Source organism: Heterodontus francisci, chromosome 35 (assembly GCF_036365525.1).
Source record: "Heterodontus francisci isolate sHetFra1 chromosome 35, sHetFra1.hap1, whole genome shotgun sequence".
Lineage (NCBI taxonomy): Eukaryota > Metazoa > Chordata > Chondrichthyes > Heterodontiformes > Heterodontidae > Heterodontus > Heterodontus francisci.
The window spans coordinates 21,408,331-21,429,634 of NC_090405.1; the positions used below are offsets into that span (position 1 = coordinate 21,408,331).

At 43.9% G+C, this 21,304-nt stretch overlaps 2 non-coding genes across 2 annotated transcripts; both read left to right on the forward strand.

The window, feature by feature from the left end:
- The first annotated feature begins 11,104 nt into the window (after positions 1–11,104).
- On the forward strand, positions 11,105–11,178 carry trnat-agu (transfer RNA threonine (anticodon AGU)). The gene has a single exon. It is a non-coding gene; the product is annotated as a tRNA-Thr (tRNA).
- A 5,688-nt stretch (positions 11,179–16,866) lies between these two features.
- Positions 16,867–16,955, forward strand: trnaq-uug (transfer RNA glutamine (anticodon UUG)). The gene is given in 2 exon segments: positions 16,867–16,903; positions 16,920–16,955. It is a non-coding gene; the product is annotated as a tRNA-Gln (tRNA).
- Positions 16,956–21,304: the final 4,349 nt, after the last annotated feature.

The following is a 21,304-nucleotide window of genomic DNA, read 5'->3' on the forward strand; positions in this document are numbered from 1 at the left end:
GGACTTAGTCTGAATCTGTCAGTGGTTCTGTATGTGTGGAATTCAAGGTATATCTGTCAGTATCTCAGTGTGTGTGTGAGTTCATTCTTTATCTGTCAGTCTCTGGTGATTTATGTGAGTTTGGCAGTCACTGAATCTGCCAGGTACTGTAGGAGTATTTGAGAATGATTTTGTATGTGTCAGTCTTTGCTACTACATAGGAGTGTGGGATTAATTCTGTATCTGTCAGCCTTTGGTAGTGTGTGTGATTGTGGGATGAATTAATTCGCAGTCATTGGTGCCCAGTATGAATGTGTAAATCATTCTGTAACTCAGTCTGATATTGTTATGTGAGGGTAGGAATCACGTGTATCTTTCGATCCCGGGTGCTGACTGTGAGCATGGGATTCATTCTGTACCTGTCGGTGGTACTGTATCTATCTGTGGGATTAATTCTGTACCTTTCAGTCACTGGTATTGTGTATGAAAGTGGGATTAATTCTAGATCCGCCACACATTGGTTGTGTGTGTGTGTGTGTGTGTGTAAGAACATAAGAAGATACGAAATAGGACAGGAGTAGACCATTTGGCCCATCAAGCCTGCTCTGCCACTCAATAAGATCATGGCTGTTCTGATTGTGGCCATAACTTCACTTTCCTGCCTGCCCCCATAACCATTGACTCTGTTGTTGATCAAAAACCTGTCTATCGCTGCGTTGAATATATTCAATGACACAGCCTCCACAGTCCTCTGGAGAGCAGAATTCCAAAGATTAACAACCCTCTCAGAGAAGAAATTCCTCCTCATCTCCTTCTTGAAAGAGAGACTGCTCATCTTAAACTCTGGCCCCTAATTCTATAATCCCCCACAAGGAGAAACATCCTCTCAGCATCTACCTGTCCAGCCCACTGAGAATCTTACAGGTTTCAATAAGATCACCACTCAATCTTCTAAACTCCAGTGAGTATAGGCCCAACCTGCTCAACTTTTTCTCAGAAGACAATCCAACATCCCAGCAATCAGTCGAGTGAACCTTCTTTGAACTGATTCCAATGCAAGTATATTCCTCCTTATGTAAGGAGACCAAAACTGTATGGAATTGGGATGTCACTAATCCCCTGTAAAGTTATAGCAAAACTTCCTTACTTTTAAACTCCATTCCCCTTGCTAAAAATGCCAACATTCCATTTGCCTTCCTAATTACTTGCTATACCTTCATGCTAACATTTTTGTAATTCATGTACCTGGACACCCAGATTCCTTGGTACAGCAGCATTCTGCAGTCTCTCTCTATGTAAATAATATTCTGTTTTTCTATTCTACCTACCAAAGTAGACAATCTCACATTTCCCCATATTATACTCCATCTGCCAAATGTTTTCCCACTGACTTAACCTATCTATATCTCTTTGCAGACACATTGTGTCCTCCTCACAACTTGCTTTCCTACCTATCTTTGTACCATCTACAAATTTGGCAACAATATACTTGGTCCCTTCATGCAAGTTATTAATATAGACCATAAATAGTTGAGGCCCCAGCACTGTACCTGTGGTACTCCATTGGGTACAGTTTGCCAATCTGAAAATGCTCCATTTATCCCCACTCTCTGTTTTCTGTGAGTTAGCCAATCCCATATCCATGTGTGTGTAGTTTTCAGTTTGTATCTGTCAGTGCCTGGTACTCTATGTGAGTTTTGGACTCTTTCTCAATCTCTCAGTGCTACTATTTGTGTGTTAGGTTGCTTTAGATGACTCAGGCTGAGGTACTGTGAGTGAGTGCAATAATCAACCTATAGTTTTCAGCATCTGGCACTGAGCATGTGTATCAGCATCACTTTATCTGTCAGTATCTGGTACTCTGTGTGAGTGGGGGATTCATTGTATAACCTTCCGTCCCTGGGACTGTTTGCAAGCCTGGATTCATTCTGCATAAAATGTCAGCAGAGCAACAGGCCACAGATGTGGTCGGTTTTAAGCAGACAATATGTTTGAAGTTTTGCCAAGTATTAAATATCTGTCACTGTGAACATAATAGTGAAAGATAATGTATCTTTCAATCTGATACAGGATTGATGTGCAAGTGTAACTCAGGCTGTACTAATCAATTTGATCAATGCCATTCAGTCTGACTCTGAGGGAGAATCTTGGACTTGTGTGGAAAATGAGCTCAGTCTGGAATTGTACAGTATCTTCCATCTGACACTATGAGGTTTCAGGACTGGTATGTAATTTATAGCTCAGACTAAACTCATCAAATTTATAATGTATCTTTTAGTTTCACAATCCGGATGAGTTTTAAACTGGAATCTGAGTTTGTATCTCAGGTTATACGATATTTCAGAATCTCTCAATCTGATTATGCACTTCAGATTTGCACTTGTATCTAATGTATATGTCTGGACACATTATGGGAATTAATACTGATAATAAACTGATAACGTGTAAATATTGGGCTGGTATTTAACTTGAATCTCAGATTATATTAGTTTAGTTTAGAGATACAGCACTGAAACAGGCCCTTCGGCCCACCGAGTCTGTGCCGACCATCAACCACCCATTTATACTAATCCTACACTAATTCCATATTCCTACCACATCCCCACCTGTCCCTATATTTCCCTACCACCTACCTATACTAGGGGCAATTTATAATGGCCAATTTACCTATCAACCTGTAAATCTTTTGGTCATGTGGGAGGAAACCGGAGCACCTGGAGGAAACCCACGCAGACACAGGGAGAACTTGCAAACTCCACACAGGCGGTACCCAGAATTGAACCCGGGTCGCTGGAGCTGTGAGGCTGCGGTGCCAACCACTGCACCGCCCTTAATTCTATAACTTTGAAAAGGGAACCATGTGTCAGTTCTATGTGTATTTAATTTGTAGCTGAGGTTGCACTATTGTGGGATTGACACACTGATAATTTGATAGTGGGTGAGAATTTGGACTGGGATTTATGAATCTACCTGTCAGTGGTACTGAGTTGGGGTGACATGGAAACAACGTCCGTCTCTCCTGTTCTGTTTGATTGATGGATTGAAAATGTGTCTCTGGAACTATTTCTGCTGTCTGAGACTGTGGAACTGATGACCTGTCTGTGTCTCTGCGCTCTGTGAGTGATAATGTACGGACTGTGTGTGAGAAGGAGCTGGTGACACTCTTCCTTGTAACTTGGGTGGAGGAAACATCACATTTATTCTGGTTCATTCAATTATTTGTCTGTTTGAACAAAAGTATGTTTATAACTAAAATACAGGTGAGATAGAAAATACAGGATTTTAATGAATTTAATCTCTCGAATAATAATGAGCCCCCACAAAGGAAGCCCAGTCATACAAATATTATCATTGTTTGACTGCACTGCAGTAACAGGTTCTTCCCATTCTGTCTCCTTTCCCCGTCGACACACAGCCTGAGAATGGTCTCTCCCTTCCCCCACTCACCCCATGTTCCGGGACCAGTTGATTCTCCATTCCGCCTCTTACAAACAGCCCCCGCCTGCCCCTGAACTTGCCCCGGACTCGATGCTGATCTCTGAGTCTATCTGCGGACACGCTCCCAAAGCGATGTGCTGCTGGAAGGAGGCTGCTGTTTGCTTCCTTCCCCCGGGAACGGGATCTCTCCATTGGCGGCTGTTTTAAACCATCTTCTTCCGCTCACAGGCAGTGCTGGGGGAGGGGAGCGCAGGCGCAGATTCAGGCAACAATTCAGCAAACAGAAACATAGAAAATTTCCGGCGCAGAATGAGGCCATTCGGCCGAACATGTCCGTGCCAGCTCAAAGAGAGCGATCCAGCCTGGTCCCGCAGTTTATTGTTGTTGGACAGTGAAGTGTGGAAACAGAAGCGGACAGTCAGAATGTGGGGAGTTACACAAAGAGAATCTATTATAGGCACCAAGTGAGAAGTGTGAAGGACACATTTTAAACAGCGGCTGTTTGGTTTCGCTTGAACGGTTAGACCATGGGAGCGGGAACTGGAAATCTGACCTGTGTAAAAGTCCCTGCTCCGTCGGTCAGTCCCATTCATGGCCCAGTGGATTGTTTCTGGATGTCATTTAATTGTTGTAAAACGGCCAAAGCCCCTGGTGTGCAGTAGCTGGGGGCTGAAGGACTGCAGTGGAATCAGACACTGACTCTGTATTGCTGGGTTTCCTTTGTGATTGTTCACAATGATTATTCATTCAAAAATTGTTTTGGTCTCTCTTGTAACTTCCACCACACCTCTTCCTGAATTATAATAAATACTTTTTCTTTCTACAGGAAAATACTTGAAGGAAGCAGAATAAATAGAATGATGCCTCAGCACAAGGGGAAGTGCAGCCGGCTTCTCACACACAGTAAGGACAGTATCACTCAGAGAGAAAAGAGACATCAGTTCCACAATCACTGCCAGCAGAAGTAGTCAGACCGGCACTGATCCCAAGTTCCAGAGACTAACAGTCAATCCAACAGTCACACAGAGCATGACAGACTGAAGTTGTTTCCATTTCACCCCAACTCCGTCCCACTGACAGGTAGATACATCAATCCCAGTCCAAAATCACACCCACTATCAGATTGCAAGGCACTGTGTCACTCTCACAAGACAGCAGCCTGAACTACAAATTCAATGTCAGATAGAACAGACACAACAGTCCCTGATTGTAAAGTACAGAATTAATCTCAATAATGTACCCAGACTGCAGACCGAGCTCCATGTTACACACCACTCCACAAATCTCACAAGTGGTCAGACTGGAGGATACAGTATTAATTCCATTTCTGCAGACTGAATGCACTGTTATCTACCAGGACATAAAGCATATTGTAAAATGAAAGGACACAGACCTGAAATGTTAATTGTGTTTCTCCCTCCACAAATGCTGCCTGAACTGCTGAGTATTTCCAGCATTTTTGTTTATTTCATATTTCCAGCATCTACAGACTTTTGCTTTTATTTTAGAGTTAAATAAACATTGCATTGTGAGGTGGGAGTGACTGCCCTTGACATGAAGGCAGCCTTTGACATGTATGGCAACAAGGCAGCCCTAGCAAAACCAATGTAAATAGAAATCGGGGCAAAATGCTCTGCTGTTTGCAGTCATACCTAGCACTAAGGAAGATGGCTGTGGTTGTTCAGGTCAATAATCTCAGTCTCCGGCCATTACAGCTGGAATTCCTTATGCTCGTGTTCTAGGCCCAACCATCTTCAGCAGCTTCATCAACAACCTTCCCTCCATCACAAGGCCAGAAGTGTGGATGTTTTCTGATGATTGCCCAATGTTCAGCACCATTCATGACTCCTCAGATACTGAAGCAGCCCATGTCCAGATGCAGCAAGACCTGCACAACATCCAGGATTGGGCTGATAAGTGGCAAGTAACATTGGCATCAGATAAGTGCCAGGCAATGACCATCTCAAACAAGAGAGAATCTAATCATCTCCCCTTGATGTTCAATGGCATTACCATCACTGAATCCCCCACCATTAACATTGACCATTGGTTACCATTGACCAGAAACTGAACTGGACCAGCCATATAAGTGCTGTGACTGCAAGAGCAAGGTCAGAGGCTAGGAATTCTGCGGCGAGTAACTGACCTCCTGTTTCCCCACATCCGTCCACCATTCACAAGGCACAAGTCAGGAGTGTGATGGAATACTGCCCACTTGCCTGGATAAGTGCAGCTCCAACAACACTCAAGTAGCCTGTTTGATTGCCCACATCCACCACCTTCAATATTCACTCCATTCACCACTGAAGCACAGTGGCAGCAGTGCGTACCAGCTAAAAGATGCACTGCAGCAACACACCAAGGCTTCTTCGACAGTACCTTCCAAACCTGGAACCTCTACCACCAACAAGGACAAGGGCAGCAGATGCATGGGAACACTACCACCTGCAAGTTCCCCTCCAAGCCACACACCATCCTGACTTGGAACTATATCACCATTCCTGCACTGTCACTGGGTCAAAATCCTGGAACTCCCTTCCAAACAGCACCATTGGAATTCCTACATCTCAAGGACTGCAGCAGCTCAAGAAGGCAGCTCACCACCATTTTGTCAAGGGCAATTTGGAATGGGCAATAAATGCTGGCATAGCCAGTGATGCCTACATCACACTAACAAATGAAAAAAGTGAGGAAATAGTGAAGGGCTTCTATAGAATACATGCAGATATGTTTCCTCTTGTGGTGTTGTCTGAAACAAGAGCCAAAAATATAAAATCGACATTCATAAAACCAATGAGAAATTCATGAAAAAGGTATTTACGTAGTGAGTGGTTAGAATCTGGAATTTGCAACCACAGGGAGAGGTCGAGGCGATAATATCGATGCATTTAAGGGGAGGTGGAACAACTGTATGGGAAGAAAGGAATTGAGGGATATACATATGGGGCTTTATTTTTCTTTATTTGTGCATATGAAGCAGGGTGGCTGGAAATATGTGTAGAGCATCGAGCAGTTGGGACGATCCCAGTGCAGTGTTTTGTCTGGATGGATCTGCCCAGAACACTTGTGATGCAGGAGCTGGGAGCTTCAGTACTTCAGTGGAGACAGATACTGACGCTGGTTTTCATTTGTGGGTGTTTTTAATGATTATTAATTGCAAAATTAAATTCACCTCTTTGATATTTTGCACCTCCCCTGTTCTTGAGTTAAGACATATTTTTTCTTCATGCAGGCAAATACTTGAAGGAATCGTGATGAATGTGATGGTTGCTGCACTCGAGGCACAAGGAACAGTGCAGCCAGCTCCTCTCACACACAGTAGGTACATTATCACTCAGAGTACAGAGGGATAGACAGTTCATCAGTTCCCTGGTCTCAGACTGCAGAGGTAGTCAGGCCCACATTGATCCCGAGTTCCAGAGACACACTTTCAATCCAACAATCAAACAAAGCAGGAGATAAATAAGTTGTTTCCATTTCACCCCAATTCAGTCCCATTGACAGTCAGATACCTCAATCCCAGGTCAAAGTCACACTCATTAACAGATTGAAATACAATGTGTCAATCTAAATATAATGCAGACTTAGCTATCAATTAAATATCAGATAGAATTGGCACACAGTATTGATTGAATGGCACAGAATCTAACGTAATGCTGTACCCTGAGATTTAAATTAAATACCATACTCAAAGCTCACATCCATTCATGATAAAGGATGTTTAAACATCCCCATAGTGTACCCTGAGATACAAGTTACATACAAGTTCAACATTCATTACAGAGAAAGTTTCTAAGGTGCTGAAAGATATTGTAACCTGAGACACAAATTAGATACCAGTTCAGAACTCAACCACACTGTGAAATGGAAAGATACAGAATCAATTCCATTAGTGTAGATCACTTTAAATCTGTTTCCCCCAGTCACTGACCTCTCTGCTAAGGTAAATAGGCCCTTCACTTCAACTCTATCCAGGCACCTCAAAATTTTGTATGTTTCAATGAGATTTCCCCTCAGCCTTCTCTGTGCCAAGGAGAACAGCCCCAGCCTATCCAGTCTTTCCTCATAGCTGCATTTTTCCAATCCCGGCAACATCCTCGTGAATCTCCTCTGCCCCCTCTCTAGTGCAATTATATCCTTTCTGTAATAAGGTGATCAGAACTGCATACAGTATTCGTTGTGGCCTGACTAATGATTTATACAGTTCCAGCATAACCTCCCTGCTCTTAAATCTATACCTCGGCTAATAAAGGAAAGAATTCCATATGCCTTCTTACCACCTTAACGACCTGTCCTGCTACCTTCAGGGATCTGTGGACATTTACTCCAAGGTCCCTCACTTCCTCTACACCTCTCAGTCTTCTCCAATTAATTGTGTATTCCTTTGCCTTGTTTAACCTCCCCAAGTGCATCAACTCACACTTCTGAATTGAATTCCATTTGCCATTTTTCTGTCCATCTGACCAGACCATGAAGATCTTCCTGCAGTCTACAGCTATCCTCCTTGCTATTTACCACACAGCCAATCTTTGTGCCATCTGCAAACTCATACCCCCTACATTTACATCCGTGAAGACTACATCAACTGCACTACCCTCATCTATCTTCCTTCTTAATTCTTCAAAATTTCGATCAAGTTGGTTAGACAAGATCTTCCCTTAACAAATCCATGCTGACTATCCTTGATTAATCTGTGCCTTTCGAAGTAACATTTTATCCTGTCTCTCAGAATAGATTCCAATAATTTGCCCACTACTGATGTTAGACTGACTGGCCTGTAATTATTTGGTCTCCCTCACTCCCTTTTTAAACAAAGGTACAAGGTTAGCAGTCCTCCAATCCTCCATCACAAAACCTGTATCCAGTGAGGTCTGGAAAATGATGATCAGCTCTTCTGCTATTTCCTCTCTTGCTTCTTTTTAACAGCCTGAGGTGCATCCCATCCGGCGCTCGTGATTTATCAACTTTCATATACACTAATCCCATTAATATGTCCTCTCTCCCTCTGTATGGATCACATCCATACTTCACACCCCTCTTCCTTATCTACAATATATGCATCTTCCCCCTCTTTTGTGAAGACAGATGCAAAGTATTTATTCAGAACAATGCCAGCATCTTCTGCCCTACACATAGGTTACCTTTTTGGTCTTTTCTGTGCCCTATTCTTTCCTTATTTATCCTTTTACTCTCAATGTATTGATAAAACATCTTTGGGTTCACCATAATTTTGATTGCCAATATTCTTTTATGCTGTCGCTTAACTTTCCTAATTTCAATGTTGATTTCCCCCCTCCACATTCTATACTCCTCTCGGCTTTCTGTTGTATTCAGTTCTCTGTGTTGGGCATAAACTTTCCTTTACTGCCTTATTATACCCGTAAACTCCTTGACATCCATGGGGCTCTAGATTTGGCCTTCCCACCCTTTTTCTTTGTGGGAACATGTTGACTCTGAACCCCTGGAATCTCCCCTTTGAATTCTTCCCACTGCTCTGACACTGATTTACCTTCAACTACCTGTTTTCAGTCCACTTTCGGTAAATCAATCTTCACCTTAGTAAAGTTGGTCTTACCCCAATTGAGAACTCTAACTCCTGTTCTGTCCTTGTCCTTTCCATAATTATATTAAAACTGACTGAATTATGATCACTACCACCAAATTGCTGTCCCACTGCCGCTCCTTCCACCTGCCCCTCTTCATTTCCGAAAACTAAGTCTAAAACTTCACCCTCTCTTGTTGGACTTGCTACATATTGGCTAAAAAAGTATTCCTGAATGCACCTCAAGAATTCTGCTCCCTCAATTCCCTCTACACAAAAAGTATCCCAGTTAATGTTTGGGTGGTACAAATCCCCCACTGTTACTGCCCTATTGTTCTTGCACTTCTCAGATATTTGCCTGCATATCTGCTCTTCCATCTCCCTCTGACTGTTTAGGGGTCTATAGTACACTCCCAGCAGTGTGATTGCCTCTTTTTTGTTCCTCAGCTCAATCTATACGGTCTCATTTGATAAACCTTCCAACATATCATCCCTCCTCACAGCTGTAATAGTTTCTTTGACCAAAATTGCCACTCCCCCTCCTTTTTTATCCCCTTCCCTCTCACGTCATGAAAACCAGGAAGATTGAGCTGCCATGCCTGTCCCTCCTTTAGCCATGTTTGTGTAATAGCTATGATATCATACTGCCATGTGTCTAACTGTGCCCTGAGCTCATCTGCTTCATTTGCTATACTCCTTGCATTGATTTAGATATCCTTGAGCACTGCCAACATTTTTTGTTTTGAATTTTCTAATCAGTGTTTCCTCTCTCTTCCAGACTCCATTAATTTTCTGCCTTCCATTTTCATTTCTGATCTGACTCTACCTTCCAGTCCCCATCTCCCTGCCAAACTAGTTTAAACCCTCCCCAACAGCACCAGCAAAACATCCTGCAAGGAACTCCGTCCTGGCTCGGTTCAGGTGCAACCCATCCAACCTGTCCCAAAAATCGAAAGTCCTCCCTCCTGCACCATTTTTCCAGCCACACGTTCATCTGTCTTATCCATCTATTCCTGTACATTCATCTGTCTTATCCATCTATTCCTGTACTCACTTGCACGTGGCACTTGGAGTAATCCGGAGATTATTACTTTTGATGTCCTGCTTGCTAATTTCTTACCTCACTCCCTAAGTTCTGACTGCAGCACAACATCCTTATATCTACCTATGTTGTTGGTTCTGATGTGGACTACCACTGCTGGCTGTTCACCCTCCCGCTTCAGGGTGCTCTGTAACTGCTCAATGACATCCTTGACCCTGGCACCAGGGAGCCAACACTCCATTCCTGGATTCACGTCTGTGGCCATAGAAACACCTGATTGTTCCCTTGACGATTGAATCACCTATCACTATGGCTTTTCCAGTCTTCCCTGTACTCCCCTTTGCTGCTGAGTCACCCATGGTGTCATGGACTTGGCTCCGGCTGCACTCCCCAGGTGAAGCATCATTGTCCTCTGTATTCAGAACTGAATACCTGCTGGAGAGTGAGACGCACTCGGGGTGTCCTGCACTACCTGCCTGATTCTTTTTGACTGCCTGGTGGGCACCCATTCCCTCTCTCCCTGCATACTCTTAAACTGTGGGGTGACCACATCTATAAACGTGTTATCTATGTACAAAGAACAAACAACAGTACAGCACAGGAACAGGCCATTCGGCCCTCCAAGCCCGCGCCGATCTTGATGCCTGTCTAAACTAAAACCTTCTGCACTTCAGGGGACCGTATCCCTCTCTTCCCATCCTATTCATGTATTTGTCAAGATGCCTCTTAAACGTCGCTATCTTCCCTGCTTCCACCACCTTCCCCGGCAGCAAGTTCCAGGCACTCACCACCCTCTGTGTAAAGAACTTGCCGCGCACATCCCCTCTAAACTTTGCCCCCCTCGCCTTAAACCTATGTCCCCTCGTAACTGACTCTGTCACCCTGTGAAAAAGCTTCTGACTATCCACTCTGTCTCTGCCACTCATAACTTTGTCAACCTCAATCATGTCGCCCCTCCACCTCCATTCTCAGTTTTGGGAAAAATAGAGTATATGACTGTATCAGTAAGTAGGAAAAGTTAAAATATGTTGTGACCAGTGGAGAAGTGTGATGAGAATAAACAGATCCTCCTCTGATTTCAACTACGCAAGCATTTGTGATTTGGCTCTGTAGCTTAGTTGGTGAAAGCACCTGTCTAGTAAACAGAAGAGCCTGGGTTCAACTCCCAGCAGAGCCTTATTTCACACTTGTGATATGCTTTAGAAGTTTCCTTCTCAATCATTTATATCTCTGTTTTGTGAACTTGAACTTGGAATTCAGTCACAGGAGAAAACAGCCTTTGTGAAGGATGTGAGTTGGGAATGACTGTTCCTCCTTGTCCAGAAATTCAGTGCTGATACGCCAAAGGCAACTTCTTTGATACAAATTTGTTCACGGTTACATTCAATCTGGAAAACAGCTCGACATTAATCTCACTGAAGGAAAGTGTGACTGCATAGTCTGTTTCAGAGTGTTGGTCTCGTTATGTGTTGCTTTTAACCGAGACTGGAGACATGACGCGAGTGGGAGGGTTGATCCGAGGTTTGGAATATTTGTCAATCAGGAACAAGAAAAATCAAAGGAACCAAATAAGAAAACCGATGTCTCGTGGGTATTGAGAGACGGTGAGAAGATATTAAACTTTGTTCCATTCAATCCGGCTGCGATGAACTTTGAATTTTTCCGCCTTTTATAAACATTATTTGAAGGGTCTCTGTAACAATGTTCAGTGTTGATGAGAGTGGGGTCTGGGTGAGCAGCTGCTGAGTGTGACAGGGTCAGGACTGGATGCAGGAAGTTCTCTGACACTCTCTCTCCCTCTCTCTCTCTGATGGCTTTGAGTTGATTTTCAAGTGTTTGAATAAATGAAGGAAGTTCCCTCCACCCATTTGTTTGGACAGACAGTGTAGTATAAGGATGTAAAGGGTTAATGCTGAAGATAGTGGGATCAACCCCTCCCACTGTCAGAGTGATGATGTAACAGTCACATGAGATGAGGTTTGGGAGAAGAGAGAGCAGCACCAAGGATGCTAGCTTAAGAGGTTTGATGTATATAGTATTGTGCAAATTAGAAAAGAGTTCTTAGTTCTTTCAGCAGGAAATGTGTCCAGAAAATATTCAGGAGTCGGAATGCAGATATTAACTCCAAGTGACAGTTCTGGGTTCATTTAACAAAAAAAAGGTAGCGAATAATATTGCTCACTGATTGAAATCCCCCAGTGAGGAGACAGTTAAACAGGTGATCTGTTGGGACATCCTTCGATCCAAGGTTTCGGCAGCATTTAATCTCCCTTTTTGGTGAAATTCTCTGTTATTTGCATCTTTTTTTAATCAGCTTTCATGGGTGAGTGAAAAACTCAAAAAAACTTAACAGTTCCATTCTTCCTTCTTCCCATCAGTTTCTCTTTTCTGTCTCAGATCAATATAATGATGAGAATCCCAATTTAATCTGCTGTTTCTGGTGTTTTATCCATTCCAATCAAAATTCAACATTCCAATCAAATCTATTTGTTATTCCACAGTGTCTCTCCATGTGTTTTATTCTGTTGTATTCTCTCACAGTCTGTTTGATGATCAATTTTACATCTCAGTCTCTGTTCTGGTGAAGATCAGAAGCAGTGTTATCTGTTTGCACCACCCGACAAGTCGGCCTGAGGCTGTGTCTCATCGATAATGTGGAGTTAGGAACATCGAAACATAGGAGCAGGAGTCGGCCATTCAGCCCATCGAGACTGCCCCGCCATTCAATATGATCATGGCTGAACATCCACTTCAATGCCCTTTTTCCCACACTTTCCTCATATTCCCTTATGTCATTTGTATTTACAAATCTGTCAATCTCTGCTTTAAACATACTCAACGACTGAGCTTCCACAGCCCTCTGGGATAGAGAATTCCAAAGATTCACAACCCTCTGAGTAACAACATTTCTCCTCATCTCTGTCCTAAGTGGCTTCCCCCTTATTTTGAAATTGTGTCCCCTGATTTTCGACTCCCCAACCAGGAGAAACATCTTAGCTGCATCTACCCTGACTGTCCTTTAAGTATTTTGTGGGTTTCAATGGGATCACCTCTCATTCTTCAAAACTCTAGAGAAGACAGCCCCAGTTTCCCCAGTCTCTCTTCATAGGACAATCCCACCATCCCAGGAACAAGTCTGATGAACCTTCGTTGAACTCCCTCCATGGCAATAATATCCTGCCTAAGGTAAGGAGACCAAAACTGTACACAGTACTCCAAGTGCGGTCTAACCAGGGTTCTATCCAATTGAAGCAAGAATTCACTACTCCTGTACTCAAATCCTCTTGTGATAAAGGCTAACATACTATTAGCCTTCCTAATTGCTTGCTGCACCTGCATGTTAGCTGTCAGTGACTTATTGACATGGACACCCAGATCACCCTTATATTCTATAACTCAGTTAATAAAGGAAAGGATTCCATATACCTGCTGAACCACCTTATTGACCTGTACTGCTACTTCAGGAATCTGTGGACATTCACTCCAACGTCCCTCACTTCCTCTACACCATTCAGTGTTCTCCCATTAATTGTGGATTCCTTTGCCTTTTTTGACGCGTGCTCTCGCTGTTCCCTGCTCTCCGAGTGAACTCTTGCTCCCTCTCTCTCCTGGGCTCTTTATGCTCCACTCTGCTCTCACCGTTTCCCACTCTCTTAATGTATCAATATTTGTTTGCCTTGTGTTTAATTTAAAATATGGATTAACTGTATTTTACAGTTGTAGGTTTTATTTGGTAGTCCTGTACAAGTTGTGGATTGGTATTTAATATTTAGCTCTGTGAAAATGATTGTGAATGAAAATATAACTTTCAATCTTATACATGGGCTGGTCTGCAAGCTCCAAGTCCTTCATTTTGTAGTAATGGAATTGATACTGTATCTTTCAGTCTTAATCTCTGTGGGATTTTTGAACTGGTATGTAATGCATAACTTGGTCTGACGTTCCGATGTACATTATTGGGATTCAAAGGATGATAGGAAATAGGGGCATTAGGCCATTCAGCCCATCAAGCCTGCTCCAACATTCAAACAGATCGTGACTGATCATCTACCTCTACGCCATTTTTCCTGCTATCTCCATATCCCTTGATCCTGTTAGTATTTAGAAATCTATCGATTTCTGTCTTGAATATGTTCAATGATTGATCTTCCACAGCCCACTGGGATAAAGAATTCCACAGATTTCCCACCCTCTGAGTAAAGAAATTCCTGCTCATCTCAGTCTCAAATGGCCTGCCCTTATTCTGAGTCTGTGTCCCCTTGTTCTAGACTCACCAGACAGAGGAAACATCCTATCCATATCTACCCTGTCACACCCTGTAAGAATTTTGTAAGTTTCAATGAGATCACCTTTCATTCTTCGAAACTCCAGAGAATTTCGGCCCAGTTTCTGCAGTCTCTCATCATAAGACAATCCCACCATCCCAGGGGATTAGTCCGGTGAATCTCTGTTGCACTCCGTCTGTGACAAGTCTATCCTTCCTTCAATAAGGAAACCAAAATTGTACAGAATACTCCAGGTGCAGTCTCAGCTAGACTTTATACAATTGAAGCAATACATGTTTAACCATGTACTCAAATCCCCTTTCAATGAAGCCAACATACCATTTGCCTTCCTAATTGCTTGCTGCACCTGCACACTAGCTTTTAGTGTCTCATGAACAAGGACACCCAGGTACCTTTGGACATGAACACTTCCCAGCCTCTCACCATTTAAGAAATACTCTGTCTTTCTGTTTATTCTACCAAAGTGGAGAAATTCACACTTATTCACATTATATTCCATCTGCCATGTTCTTGCCCATTCACTTATCCTGTCCAAATCCCCTTGAAGCCTCCTTGCATTCATTCTGTACCTTTCAATCATGTAAATTTTGTCTGTTCTGTTTCAAGTTTTATATTTAAAATGTAACCATGGTGACAGAGTTTATTTAGATCTGATAGTGAGTTTGTTTTTGGACTGTGATTGATGTATCAACCTGTCAGCTGTATTGAATTGGAGTGAAATGGAAACAACTTCTGTCTCTCCTGCTGTTGTTTGACTGTTGGATTGAAAATGTGTCTCTCTCGACTTTGGGATCAGTGTCTGTCTGACTACTTCTTTTGTTTGTTCCAGTGGAACTGATGAGCTGGCAGTATCTCTGTGCTTTGGGAGTGATCCTGTACCGACTGTGTGTTGGAACGAGATCACTGCACTTTTCCTTGTGTCCAAGAATCACCACATCCAGTCAGGTTCCTTCATGTATTTTCCTGCAGGAATGAAAGAACTGGTGAGGTAGAAGATACAAAAGCGATCAATGTAATCGTCCCAATCATAATCATTATGAACAATCGCGAAATGAAAACCAGGAACACAAACAGTGTCAGTGTCTGACTCCACTGCAGTACTGCAGTATTCAGCTTCTGTTTACCAGGTGTTTGCAGTGGTTTTACAACAAGTTTGTGACATTCAGAAACAACACAAGCCCTGCACTGCTCAATGACTGGGACTGTCCGATAGAGCAGTGACCTTTACACAGTCACATTTCTATTTCAACAGAAAACAAGCAGCCACTATTTAAAATGTGCCTTTCACACTTCTCACCTGGTGTCTGCAATAAATGCTCGTTATTTTGCAGCTATTTTCCCCCCACTGTTCACAATCCAACAAACAGTGAGAGACTGGAACTAAAGCAGGAAAATTCCCTCTCCTTTGGGTGGTGAAATTGTCAGTGATTTTCAATAGTGATTTCTTCCCATTGTGTCTCCCTGAGCCTGTACAGACACTGTCCGAGAATGAACTCTCCCTTCCCCGTGTCCCCGGCTCACTCCATGTTCCGGGAGCAGCTCCTGCTCCACAGTGTCTGTTACAAACACTCCCCGACTCCCCCTCAACTTCCCACCACTCAATGCTAATCTCTGAGCACATCTGCGGACACGCTCCCAAAGCAGTGGCTGCTGGAAGCAGATGCTGTTTGTTCCCTTTCCCCGGGCCCGGGAAGTCTCCATTAGCAGCTGATTTAAAGCATCTTCCCCTGATTGAGTGAATGGCCTCACAGACTGGGATGGGGAAAGGCTGCGCATGCGCTCCACTCCTCATTGTGACGTCCCACCGGGGGCGGGGCTACATCGCGCGTGCGCAGATCCCTGCAGCAATTCAGCATTCAAACATCAATGGGAACTTTCCCCATTTCACCCTCATCAAAGTCCCAAAGAAAGTGAAGAGGGGCTTGGACTGGAGGGAGGGAGGGGCGGGGTAGGGGGAACCTAGAACCCAGAAAGCTGCCCACTTGCCCCATTTAGATGCTCAATTTGCGGTCATTCCCTGCAGGGGGTTTGTTATTATTGAGCCCCTCCTGGTAAAACAATCCGATAGAAAGAGGGGAGAAAGGAGGGAGCCGGTGTGTTTGCTGGGACCTTGCAGAATTCATTTCAGCAGCAAAAGTCCCGGGTTATATTAACCCGAGTGAAACACGCTGTCAGTGAGAGGGAAACCGAACGGCCCTTTTCATCTTTTCATTGGAAACAAAGTAGAGCCGGAAGTGCGGCGAGCAGAGCAGACACACAAGCTCAATGACAGGAGAGCTCGGCCGTCCCTGAGTTTCAGCTCCCGGCTCTTACATTTCCTCATCCACACTGTCTTTACTGTGGATGTTCAGGGGTTCCGAGTCGGATCTGAGGACTGTATCCATTAAACATTCTGAGTCAGGAGATCCACACACTCTCTGTTATCAAGATTTATGGGCAGGAATGTTTCAAAACTTTGTCTATTAAATCACTATTATTCACAGAACTAATGAGGCAATCGGTTCATTATTCAGGCCTTGAACTTGGTTGGGGTGGACAGAAAACTGAGAGGTTCAGCACCTTTCCACTTCTTTGCTACTGGCTGTGTGGCCTAATGGATAAGGCGTCTGACTTTGGTGTATTTAACGAGGTTATCAGAAGATTGTAGGTTTGATTCCTACGACGGTCATTTTGGGCGATCAGTGTTTAGCACCGCAGCCTCACAGCTCCAGCGACCCGTGTTCAGTTCTGGCTAATGTCTGTGCGCAGTTTGAGTTCTCCCTGTGACTGCGTGGGTTCCTCGCACAGCCAAAGTCTTGCAGATTGATTGGTAAATTGACCATTGTGAATTGCCCCTAGTGGAGTTAGGTGGTGGGGGATGTGGTCTGGAATATGGGAATAATGTAGGATTGGTATAAATGGGTGGTTGTTGGTCGGCACAGACTTGATGGGCCGAAGGGCCTGTTTCAGTGCTGCATCTATTAATAAATAACTGATTTTTTTGATGAAATAACAGAAAAGGTTGATGAAGGGAAAGCAATGGATGATGTCTATATGGATTTTCAGAAAGCGTTTGACAAACTACCACATAAAAGGCTGGGTAACAAAACTGAGGCTCCTGGAATAGGAGGGTCAGTATCTGCTTAGATTAAAAAATGTATGAAATATCAAGAAAAGCGAGTTGTGGTATTTTGTTGTTTTTCAGAATGGAAGATGGTGAACAGTGATGTCCACAAGGGTCAGTGTCAGGACCACTATATATAGAAATGACTTGAATATTGGAATCACAGAATCACAACTGCACAGAAGGAGGCCATTTGGCCCATCGTATCTGCACTGACTCTCCAAATGAGCAATTCACCTCATGTCACTTCCCCGTCCTCTCCCCATTATCCTGCACATTCTTCCTTTTCAGATAACAGTCTAATTCCCCTTTGAATGCTTCAATTAAACCTGCCTCCATCACATTCTCAGGCAGTTCAAACTTTAACCACTCGCTGCGTGAAAAAGTTTTACCCCATGTCGCTTTTGCTTCTTTTACCAATTACTTTAAATCTGTGCCCTCTCATTCTCGATCCTTTCACAAGTGGGAACAGTTTCTCCCTATCCACTCTGTCCACACCCCTCATCATTTTGAATACCACTATGAAATCTCCTCTTAGCCTTCTTTTCTCCAAGGAAAACAGTCCTAACTTCTCCAATCTATCTTCATAACTGAAGTTCCTCATCCCTGGAACCATTCTCATGAATCTTTTCCATAATCTCTCCAATGCCTTCACATCTTTCCTAAAGTGTGGCACCCAGAACTGGACGCAGTACTTCAGCTGAGTCTAGTGTCTTGTACAAGTTCAACATGACCTCCTTGTTCTTGTACTCTATGCCTCTATTACTAAAGCCGAGGATACTGTATGCTTTATTAACCGCTCTCTCAACCAATGACTTATACCCCCAGGTCCCTCTGCTCCTGCACCCCCTTTAGAATTGTACCCTTTATTCTACATTGTCACTCCATGTTCTTCTGACCAAAATGAATCAATTCACATTTCTCTGCATTGAACTTCACCTGTCATCTGTCCTCCCATTCCACCAACTTGTCTATGTCCTTTTGAAGTTCTACACTATCATCCTTACAGTTCACAATGCTTCCAATTTTCGTATCATCCATAAACTTTGAAATTCTGCCCTGTACACCAAGGTCTAGGTCATTAATATATATCAGGAAAGGCAAGGGTCCCAACACTGACTCCTGGGGAACTCCACTACAAACCTTCCTCTAGCCTGAAGAACATCCATTGCTCACTACTCTTTGTTTCCTGTCACTCAGCCAATTCCTTACCCATGTTACTACTGTCCCTTTTATTCCATGAGTTATAACTTTGCTCACAAGTCTGTTGTGTTGCACTGTATCAAACTCCTTTTGAAAGTCAATAAAAGCAAAATACTGCAGATGCTAGAAATCTGAAATATAAACAGAAAGTGCTGGAAATACTCAGCAGGTCTGGCAGCATCTGTGGAGAGAGAAACAGAGTTAATGGTTCAGCTCAGTGACCTTTCAGATGCTGTCAGACCTTTTGAAAGTCCATGTGGACCACATCAACAGCATTGCCCTCATCATCCCTCTCTGTTGCCTCATCAAAAAACTCCAGCAGGACAGTTAAACATGACTTTCCCTTAAGAAATCCATGCTGGCTTTCTTGAATTAACCCACATTTGTCCATGGGACTATTAATTTTGTCCCAAATTATTCTTTCGAGAAGAGAGTGAGACGAGGTGAGTTGCTTTAGCAGAGAGCCAGCATGGGTTCGTCAGGCCGAATGGCCTCCTTCTGTGCTTTAGCCATTCTATGATTGTATGATTCTAGCAGCAACTGTTGGTGGAGGGGCAGTGATGCAGGAATGGGTTGACAGAAAGGGGAAAGTCTGGGCTGGTGTGTGTTTGCAGCATTTGCAGCTTGTGTTCGGGTTTGTGAATAAAGGTGATTTGGAAGCTGTGTTCCAAATTGAAGTGTTTATTGGAAGCAAGAAGTTGATGTAAATAAAGAGTAAAACGTGTTAAGATGAAGCGTGGTGTGATTGTGGATAGCAGTAAATATAGTGTTGGTGAATTATTTGTGTTAATAAACTTCCACTGCACCCTCTGCTGCAGGCTGCTGTTTATATCCAGCTGTGTATTAGTGCTGTGTGTTAACTAGATAAATGTTTGTTTCAACGCTGTTTATAAAGCAATAGCATTGCACTCAAACAGTCCCAGACATAGCAACACACGTACAAAAGCAAAATACTGCAGATGCTGGAAATCTGAAACATAAACAGAAAATGCTTGAAATGGTCATCAGGTCTGGCAGCATCTGTGGAGAGAGAACAAAGTTAATGTGAGCTAACGAAACAGACCTGAACTGTTAACTGTTTATCTCTGCACAGATGCTGCCAGACCTACTGAGCATTTCCAGCATTTTCTGTTTTTATTACAGCAACACCTTTGATCAGCAGTAGCGGTGATAGTGCGAGCCAGGGGGCAGCCGGGAAGGTAAGTTTCACTATAAAGTACTTACCTGGCGATTCGGCGGACGCGGACACGGGGACTGCTGGGTAAGTGAACTTATATATTCGGGCAGTGGCTAAACCCGAAACACTACACGTGTAGTGTCTCCCACCCATCCTCCTCCTCCAACCAAAAAAAAGGACTCTTGTGTGGAGGGTTTGATAAGGTAAGGTTTTCCTTTATATTTTTTTATTCTCTGTTGTCAATTTCGAGCAGAGGGGATGGAAGCTAGGGCAGTTGCATGCTCCTCTTGCAGGATGTGGGAGGTAAGGGTCACCACTTGTGTCCCTGCTGACTTCACCTGTGAGAAGTGCACCCAACTCCAGCTCCTCACAGACCGCGTTAGGGAACTGGAGCTGGAGCTGGATGAACTTCGGATCATGCGGGAGGCAGAGGGGATGATAGAGAGCAGTTATAGGGAAGTACTGACACCTAAGTCACAGGATAAAGGTAGCTGGGTGACCGTCAGGGGAGGGAAAGGGAATAGGCACACAGTGCAGGGATCCCCTGTGGCCGTTCCCCTCAATAATAAGTATACCATTTTGGATACGGTTGTGGGGGGGGGACCTACCAAGGGAAAGCCACAGCGGCCAGGTCTCTGGCACTGAGCCTGGCTCTGCGGCTCAGAAGGGAAGGGGGGAGAATAGGAGAGCGATAGTGATAGGAGATTCAATGGTTAGAGGAACAGACAAGAGATTCTGTGGTCATGAACGAGACTTCCGGATGGTATGTTGCCTCCCGGGTGCCAGGGTCAGGGATGTCTCGGATTGAGTCTACAGGATTCTTAAGGGGGAGGGGGAGCAGCCAGAAGTCGTGGTACATATCGGTACCAATGACATAGCTAGGAAAAGGGATGAGGACCTGAAAAGTGAATATAGGAGTTAGGTTGGAAGCTAAAAGGCAGGACGAGCAGAGTAGTAATCTCAGGTTTGATACCGGTGCCACGTGCTAGTGAGGCTAGAAACAGAGAGCGAGTGCAGCTGAACACGTGGCTACAGAGCTGGTGTCGGAGGGAGGGCTTCAGTTATGTGGATCATTGGGATACCTTCTGGGGAAGGTGGGACCTGTACAAGAAGGACGGGTTGCATCTGAACTGGAGGGGCACCAATATCCTGGGCGGGAGGTTTGCTAGAGCTCTTCGGGAGGGTTTAAACTAGTTTGGCAGGGGGATGGGAACCGGAGCTATGGATAAGTGGATGGGGTAGCTGTTGAACAGGCAGATACAGAGTGCAAAGAGTCTGTGAGGAAGGTTAGACAGTTGACAGGGCAAAGTTTCAGCCAGTATGATGGGTTGAAGTGTGTCTATTTTAATGCAAGAAGTGTCAGGAATAAGGGTGATGAACTTAGAGCATGGATCAGTACTTCGAGCTACGATGTTGTGACCATTACGGACACTTGGAGATCACAGGGGCAGGAATGGATGTTGGATGTTCCGGGGTTTAGATGTTTCAAAAGGAATAGGGAGGGAGGTAAAAGAAGTGGGGGAGTGGCATTGTT